This window comes from Gracilinanus agilis, chromosome 1 (assembly GCF_016433145.1).
Source record: "Gracilinanus agilis isolate LMUSP501 chromosome 1, AgileGrace, whole genome shotgun sequence".
In the NCBI taxonomy this organism is placed as follows: Eukaryota; Metazoa; Chordata; class Mammalia; order Didelphimorphia; family Didelphidae; genus Gracilinanus; species Gracilinanus agilis.
The window spans coordinates 700,479,488-700,487,821 of NC_058130.1; the positions used below are offsets into that span (position 1 = coordinate 700,479,488).

Sequence of the window (8,334 nt, forward strand, 5' to 3'; positions counted from 1 at the left end):
TAAACTTACACCTTCTTTTCTTCTCTAGGTCCAGTGTTCTATCCACCACACCAATTACCTGCCAATAAGGTGAGTCATTTTCATATGGTTGTTGTTTATTTACTTCAGTCATGTTCACCTCTTCAGATTCTAGTTGGGATTTTCTTAGCAAAGATACTGGAGTGCTTTGTCTTTTCCTTCTCCAATTCACTGTTCAGATGAGGAAACTGAGACAAAAAGGTTAAGTGACTTACCCAAATTCACACAGCTATTAAGTGTCTGAGGCCAGATTTGAACTCAGAAAGACATCTTCCTGACTTCAGGCCTGGCCTCTGTCCACTGTGCCACATCCCAGACTTACAGGGAAATAATCTGGAGACAGGTGGAACCTTTTAATACTTTTCACATTATACTATAGGGGTAGACAGCAATATGCTTACACCTACGTCGGTCATGCCCTCCATGATTTCCATTTTGTTCAAGGGTGCTGAGCCTGGAGTTGTAAATCAGAGTTAATCAGAGTAAAAGAGTTCACCTTTGGGGGGAGGGTATCCCAGTCACCTTTGGCAATCTGTTAAAGTCTATTGACTAAAATATTTTTAATCGCAGATGATAAGATACGTGAGAATACAGATGGGACTAAGTCTACACAGGGGCTTCTACTCCCTTCCAGCATGTAAAGCTAGCCTGTACAAGTCTTATTTCCCAGGGCCAGGGTCTGGGTCTACCCCCTTCTTCTACCTACTAGCTGTCACATCAAAACAGAACATGGCGCACGGCACACAGTAGGTGCTCAGTAAATGTCAATTGATAGCTTGAAACTTGCAAGCCCCATCCAATAAGAATAAGAGAAGCTGGTAACTTCAGTTAGGATGCCAGATACATGATCCTAGTTTACAGAAGCCAAAATGAAACTAGGAAAGACCCCTGTTTATTTATTTTCTAGCTTTCCTATCCGTGGAATGATCACATGCCTGAAGGGAGCCAGAAACTGAGGGTTCCATGGCTGGGGAGAATTCACAAAGCTGTTGCTAACATTTGGAAGTGGAGCAACTGAGACGCAGAATGCTGGATCTGGAGGGGACCTTAAATCAGAGAACGGTGGATGTCTGAGCTGGGAGAATGTAGGATAGTCAGATCTGGGAAGAATATAAGCTCTTAGAATTCTTGGGAGGGATACTGGAACACAGAATGTCAGAGCTGGGAAGGATCTTACAACCTACAATGTTTGTATTGGAATGGGAGCTTAGAATGTAGAATAATAGAGATGGAAGGGGCTTTAACACATTAAGTGTGGGATGTCAGAATCAAAAGTGACTTGAGATGGGGAAGCTGAGTGGCTCAGTAGATGGAGAGTCAGTCCTAGATATGAGAGGTCCTGGGTTCAAATCTGGCCTCAGACACTTCCCAGCTGTGTGACCCTGGGCAAGTCACTTAACCCCCATTGCCTAGCCCTTATCACTCTTCTGCCTTGGAACCAATACACAGTATTGACTCCAAGATGGAAGGTAAGGGTTTAAAAAAAGGTGACTTGGGAACTGGTATAGAATAGCAGAGGTGGAAGAGACATGAGAACATAGAACACAGACTGTCAGAGCTGGGATGGACTTTTACACCCAGAACACACCAAGGTGGGCCTGAGTACAGAGGCTAATAGATATATCACAGAAAGATAAAATATAAGAGCTAAAAGGGGCCTAAGAATATCTATTTTAGCATCATCATCTCGGGTTCAATTTCTACACTGACACTTTTGCTCCCTAAATGGTATTGGATTAGTCCTTTCCTTCCCCAGTCCTTACTTTCTACTTTCATAAAATGCAAGTTTTGAGATTATGATATCTAGCCCCAAAAATCAAATGAAATAACATGTCAAGGCTTTGCAAGCCTTAACATAACTTCTCAGCTTTTTGACTAAGATCAAATATAAGCTGTAACATGCTAAATAAATGTTAACTATTACTATAATTATTCATTGTTATTCTAAGGATGGCAGGGGAGCCTGATGTCTTGCAACTTAACTTGACTGCCATACATGACACCCCATCTCCCTCTTCCTTGCCTACCCATAATCTGTTGGTCCCTCTGTCTGGAATTCATTCCCTCTTCATTTCTGACTCTTGGAGCCTCCAATTCCCTGCAAAAATCAGTTCAGGTCTTATCACTAAAAAATACAACATTCCAGACTTCCCCAGTTGTTGAATGCCCTCTGAAATTGCTTCATAATTATTTTGAATACTATTTCTTGTGTATTTGTGGTCTCTGCTCACCTGGCTCCAGTAATCTTTGAAAGCAAGGATTTTTTAGAAAATTACTGTTTCATATAAGCTGTTCTATAAATAAGACATTCTATCTCTTCCTGCTGGTTGTCTATCTTGTCTGGAACATTCTCCTTCTTCATCTCATCATCAATCATCTTCCTCTAAGATCCAGGAGGCCTTTCCCAACCCTTCTTAATTCTAATACCTTCCCTCTGTTAATTATTTCCTATTTATCCTGTATACATATTTATATATATAATACACACACACACACACACACACACTATATTTATATATTTTTTGTCTCTCCCCTTACACTGAGCATAGGGACTGCCTTTTGCTTCCTTGTGTATCCCCAGGACTTAGCAGAGTAGATGCTTAATAAATGTTGATTGATTGATTATATCCAGAAAACCTAGCTTCAATTCCTACCTTTAATGCCTGCCATTTCTGTGACCTTAGGAAAGTCACTTAAACTTCTCAGACTTCAGTTTTCTGAACTGTAAAATGATGATGTTGGATTTCATGGCCTCAGATTTCATGGCCCCTTCCAGCCCCAGGTCTGGAATCCTACGGTTCTTTGATCCACTGCCCGGCCCATAGTGGATGTTTAATAAAGTGCTGTCAAGTTAAATTTTGATGGGAGATTTCAGAAGAAGGTTGGTGGTGAGGTATTACTGAATTGGGCTTGGAATCGGGTGAGCTGGGTTCTAGATCTACCTTTGACACAAGTTGTTTTGCATCATAGATGGAGTACCGGGAGGGACCTCAGGACATTTGATCTTAATCTCTCCATCTTCACAACTGAGGAAACTGAGGCCAAAGGTTAAGAGATTTACTCAAGGTCACACAGAAAGTAAGGACTGGTCCCAGGATTTGAGCTCAGGCTCTTTAACTCCCAAACTGTCCCCCTTCCACTGACATAGTTTACATCCATTTTTTTGAGCCTCAGTTTCCTCTTCTGAAAAATGGAGACAACAATATCCTCACCACTTTCTTTACAAGGTAACTATAAGGAAAACACTTTGCAAAACAATGGAACATGATAGAAATGTGAGTTATTTTATATATACACACATATATAAAATACATATTTATATGGGTGATTATTTCTGATGTAACCTACATCTCAGTGAAGGTGAAGATTAATAGCCACTGGGTAATAATATAAAGTCTGCTGATCACACCCAGACTTCTTGAAGGAAAGACATTTCTTGATTGGGAAATAATCTTTGTAAGTCTGAGATCAAAAGGATTATATAAATGGGCATTGCCCACTGGCTGCCCCCTCAAAGGAGCAACCAAACAAGTAGATTTTCTACTCTGATCCTAGTGCCTCCCAGGCCCCTAGGACATCCAAGGAAGAAGCTAACTGTATTTTTCATCTCCCTCCTATCAGGAATTCTTAGATGTGGGCCAACCACCAAAAGCCTCAACTAGTGGCAGGAATTGACCTCAAAGAGGAGATGATGAAGTTGATAACCAGACAGGGGAAAATGTGGTATTTGTTTCTTAGGAGGCAAAGGGACTCTTCCCTTTATTCTGCATGCCTGGTGCCACCCCTATAGTCTAAGAAGCCCTGATTTTAAGCTCAGAAAAAGGAAAGTCATATAGCCATTTAATGAACTCCTCCAATGTCATCTTTTGTCTGGACTACTGCAACTGCTTCCTAATAGGTCTTGCAGAATGCTGGAACCAGAAGGTGTCTCAATGGTCATTTTGCAGAAACTATTTATACAGGATTCTTTTCTATATGATCCCTGACAAGTGGTTGAGTACCACTTGAAGACCTCTGGGTTTGGAAAGTTTACTACCTCTCGTTCTACTTTTGGATAGTTTTTATCCAAGGCATTTTTTCCCGATGTGGAATTGAAATCTAACTCTGCAATTTCTTGCCATTGTTCCTGCAACTGCCCTTTGTTGTCATGAAGAAAAAAGCCCATCTCCCTGGAGTTCAAATGTCCTAGAAAGAACCAAGAGTTAATACTCTATTCCACACTCAACCTGTTGCCAAATGCCTAGACTAGCACCATAAACTCTTCCTTCCTTCCCTTGACTGCCCTCTCATGGAGGCATTCATGAGTCTGGAGATAGCCCAAGGACAAAGACTAGCCTTTTTTTTTTTCTTAAACCCTTACCTTCTATCTTGAAGTTAATACTGTGTATTGACTCCAAGGCAGAAGAGTGGTAAGGGTAGGTAATGGGGGTTAAGTGACTTGCCCAAGGTCACACAGCTGGGAAGTGTCTGAGGCCAAATTTGAAACTAGGATCTCCCATCTCTAGGCCTGGCTCTCAATCCACTGAGCTACCCAGCTGCCCCCAAGGACCAATCTTGAACTCAATCAGCAATCAACATTTATGAAAGTCCTAATAGATACGAGGAGAAAGGGAGATCTCGGAACTGTAAAATCATAGAATTCGAGAGTGTGGAAAGGGCCTTAGAGTCCAACCACCTCATTTAACAGAAGGGAAAACAGACCTAGTTTAAGGGAGCCACAGAATCTCAGGTTTGGACATGACCTCAGGGGCCATGTCTAATCCAACTTGACCCTGAAAAGGAATGCCCTCTACAGCATCCCTGCCAGGGACTTATTCATCTTCCACTTGAAGACCTTCAAGGAAGGTGAGAGAACCCATTAGCTCCAATATACTTTTAGATATTGCTGATTATTAGGAAATCTTTTCTTTCATTCAAGTCAGTCAATCAACAAACACTTATTAAGCATGTGTTATGTGCCAGGAAGGAGGGAGGAAGGAAGGAAGGAAGGAAGGAAGGAAGGAAGGAAGGAAGGAAGGAAGGAAGGAAGGAAGGAAAGAAGGAAGGAAAAGTTATGATATCCAAGCAGAGATATGATGGAAAAAAGAAATATGGAGAGTCCAGAGCAAATTCAAGAGAGGAAGAAAGCTGCAGATAGATGTGGCTGGACTGGAACATTCTTAAAAATGGAGGTTCTAGGAGGAACTGACCAATGAGAGGAAGGACCACAGGGCCAGAGTGATCTTCCAGGATGAGGAAGCCAGAGGGATTGAATGAAATTCCTGGGTAGGAAGAGATAGAAGTCTAGAGTAAGAAGTGGAACCTAGAGAGGAGTAAAAGAATTTAGCAAGTGATTTTTCTCACAAATCCATGAGTTAGATAGGGAAGTATTATTGCTTCCATTTTAAGATGAGCTTTAGAGAATCTAAGTGACTTACCCAAGGTCACACAACTAGGAAGTCTCAGAACTGGGATTCAAATCCAGGTTCCCCAGGTCTGAGTCCAGATGACTTTCTAGCCACCACACAGAGCTGAAGGATCAGGGCCAACCTCAGGAACATCAGCCCAGAAAATGTATAAAAGGCTGTCTCTCCTTGTATTGGGGGTCCAGCCCTAAACCGGGGAGGGAGTTCAACCCTGACTTGTTAGGCAATTGGCATGCATCGCTTAATAAATACATCTGCTCAGAAGATCTAATCTTTATTTCCTTAGTCATTTTGCTTGTGATGGCTAGAATTATAGAATACCAGTCACTGTTCTTTCTCACATGTAGAATGCCATCCCATATCCTTGAGCTTCGCTCAGGCTGTGCCCTCATTCTTGAAATGCAAGTCCTCTCTAATTGTCTCTTAGGATATCTGTTTTCTTCAAAGCTTGACTCAAAAAAGTACTTCCTACAGGAGAGCTTTCCCATTCCCCCTCACCTGCTAGTGGCTCCCTCCAATGACCTTGTATTAATTTTGTGTATGTCGATATATACATGCACATACAAATTTATAAATATGCATGTTTACATATCTGTTATATATGTAAAGTCTTACTCTGATATCTCAAAATGTATAAATGTATATAAGACAGGTAGGTGGCCCAATAGATAAAGCACTGAGCATCAGAAAGACCCGAGTTCATCCTTCTTCAAACACTTACCAGCTGTGTGAGCCCAGGTAAGTCACTTAACATTTGTCTGCCTCAGCCTCCTCAACTATAAAATGGGTATAATAATAGTACTTGCCTCCCAGGGTTGTTCTGAGGATCAAATGAGATAATATTATTAAAGCTGGCATAGAGCTGGCATAGAGAAAATCTATATAAATATTAGCTATTATTATGTGTGTGAGAGTGTGAATGCAAATGTGTATATAAATTTTCTTTTTTATTATGAATTTAATGTAATGGGAAATCATAACAAAACAAATTTTGATTTGTTAGACTTGAGGTCTTAACATAAGGTAGAACATTTGAACTGGCAAGTATTCCTAAGGAATAGGAAAATTAATTCCATGAGTGGGATAGAACTATGGATGAGTATATGTTATTGAAAAGAAATAGGATAGGTAAAAGGCAGAGGGATAGCATTACTAAGAAAATATACTTATGTGTCCGCTCGTGCCCCGCGTTGGGCGCCACCTGTCCAGGTCCAGCCGGACGCAACTAGGGTGCACGAGGGGCGACCACCTAAGGCTCCACAGGGAGAGAGAGAGGGAACCTCGCACGCAAGAGACAGGAGTTGTACAGATGTTGGCAAGGTTCCGTTTATTGACTGTGCAAGCAAGGTTTATATAGAAAAGGGGACGGCTATAGTTGGCGGGAGTTTTTACTGCTGTTGGACCTGCCAAGCCTGAGTCCGGGTATTGTCCCGGATACGGTTTTCCTGCAGAGAGTCTTTTGCAATATTCCCTTTCAGGGAGCCTCCTTGCCGGGTTGTGCAAACTTTTCCTGGTCTCTGACACTTATGTGAATAAATTCAGTACCTGGACAAGGGGAGCATGGGAAAGAGCATCTGGGTGAAGGTCAATGGAAAGAGAAACCATTTGGAGTAAACTATAGATCACCTAGATGTGATTTTTAATGAGAAGTTTAGGAAACATTGAATGTCTGGTACAGAGATATGATAGTAGTAATGGGGATCTTGAATTCAGACATTTGATATAGCTTGATTTCTTTCTCCCTTCCTCGCTTCCTTGCTTCCTTCCTTTCTTTCTCTTTCTTTCTCCCCCACTCCTCTTCCCCTCCCTCCTCTGAATCTATCTCTCTGTCAGTGTCTCTCCATTAAAAATGGAGCAGCTAATAGCTTTCTGACTTGTCTTTATAATAAATTTATACATCACAAAGTAGAGGAAGCAACAAGGGAAATTTGATCTCCAGCCCAACCTAGGCTGAAGCCTTGCACTTCAGTCCTGAATTAATAATTGCCCATTGTACATTTTAAGCTAGGTAACCTAGAGACACCTCGAACTTGACATGTCCAAAAACAGGCCCATCTTTCACCCAATTCATCCCCTCTTCCAGAATTCCCTATTTCTGCTGAAGATAGGACCATTCATCCCACATCAATCCCTCACCCCATAGGCAGCCAGTTACCAAATCTTACTTTTTCTGTCTCTACAATATGTCCCATGTCCTGTTCTGTACTCACTCAGCTCTTACCTCCTTCATTCAGATCCTTATCACCTCTCACACACATAACAACGTCTTAACTGGTCTCCCTGTCTCAAGTCTTTTGCTACTCTAGGCTGTCCTAAATATTGCTGCCAACATAATTCTCCTTAGGAGCTAACCTGCTCACTCGCTTTCCCTACATGTGTGTGTATGTGTGTGTGTGTGTGTGTGTGTGTGTGTGTGTGTGTGTGTCTTTTTCTCCTTCTGTCTCTGTCTCTCTCTGTCTCTGTTTCTCTGTCTCTCTCTCCACTCTGCCTCTGTCTTTCTGTCGTTCTGTCTCTTTCTCTCTCCCTCCCTCCCTCCTTCTTCCCCTCCCTCCATCTCTCTTTCTCTTCTTTCTCTTTCTCTTTCTCTCTCTCTCTCTCTGTCTCTCTCTGCTCTCTGTCTCTCTGTCGGTCTGTCTTTCTGTCTCTCTCTTGCCTTCTTCTTCTTCTTCTTCTTCTTCTTCTTCTTCTTCTTCTTCTTCTTCTTCTTCTTCTTCTTCTTCTTCTCTCTATCTCTATCTCTATCTCTCTCTGTCTGTCTCTCTCTCTCTCCATATTTACATTCAGATACACATACATATATATGTGAATATAAATATAAGCTCTTCTGTTTAGCTTTTAAAGCCCTATACAGCCTGGTCCCCAAACTATTCTTCCAGCCTGGGGACATCCCTGCTACTCCTGTACTCCAGAA

At 41.8% G+C, this 8,334-nt stretch overlaps 1 non-coding gene across 1 annotated transcript; it reads right to left on the reverse strand.

Annotated features, from left to right (window-relative positions):
* Positions 1-255: 255 nt before the first annotated feature.
* On the reverse strand, positions 256-369 carry LOC123232804. The gene has a single exon (XR_006505307.1). It is a non-coding gene; the product is annotated as a small nucleolar RNA SNORA17 (small nucleolar RNA).
* Positions 370-8,334: the final 7,965 nt, after the last annotated feature.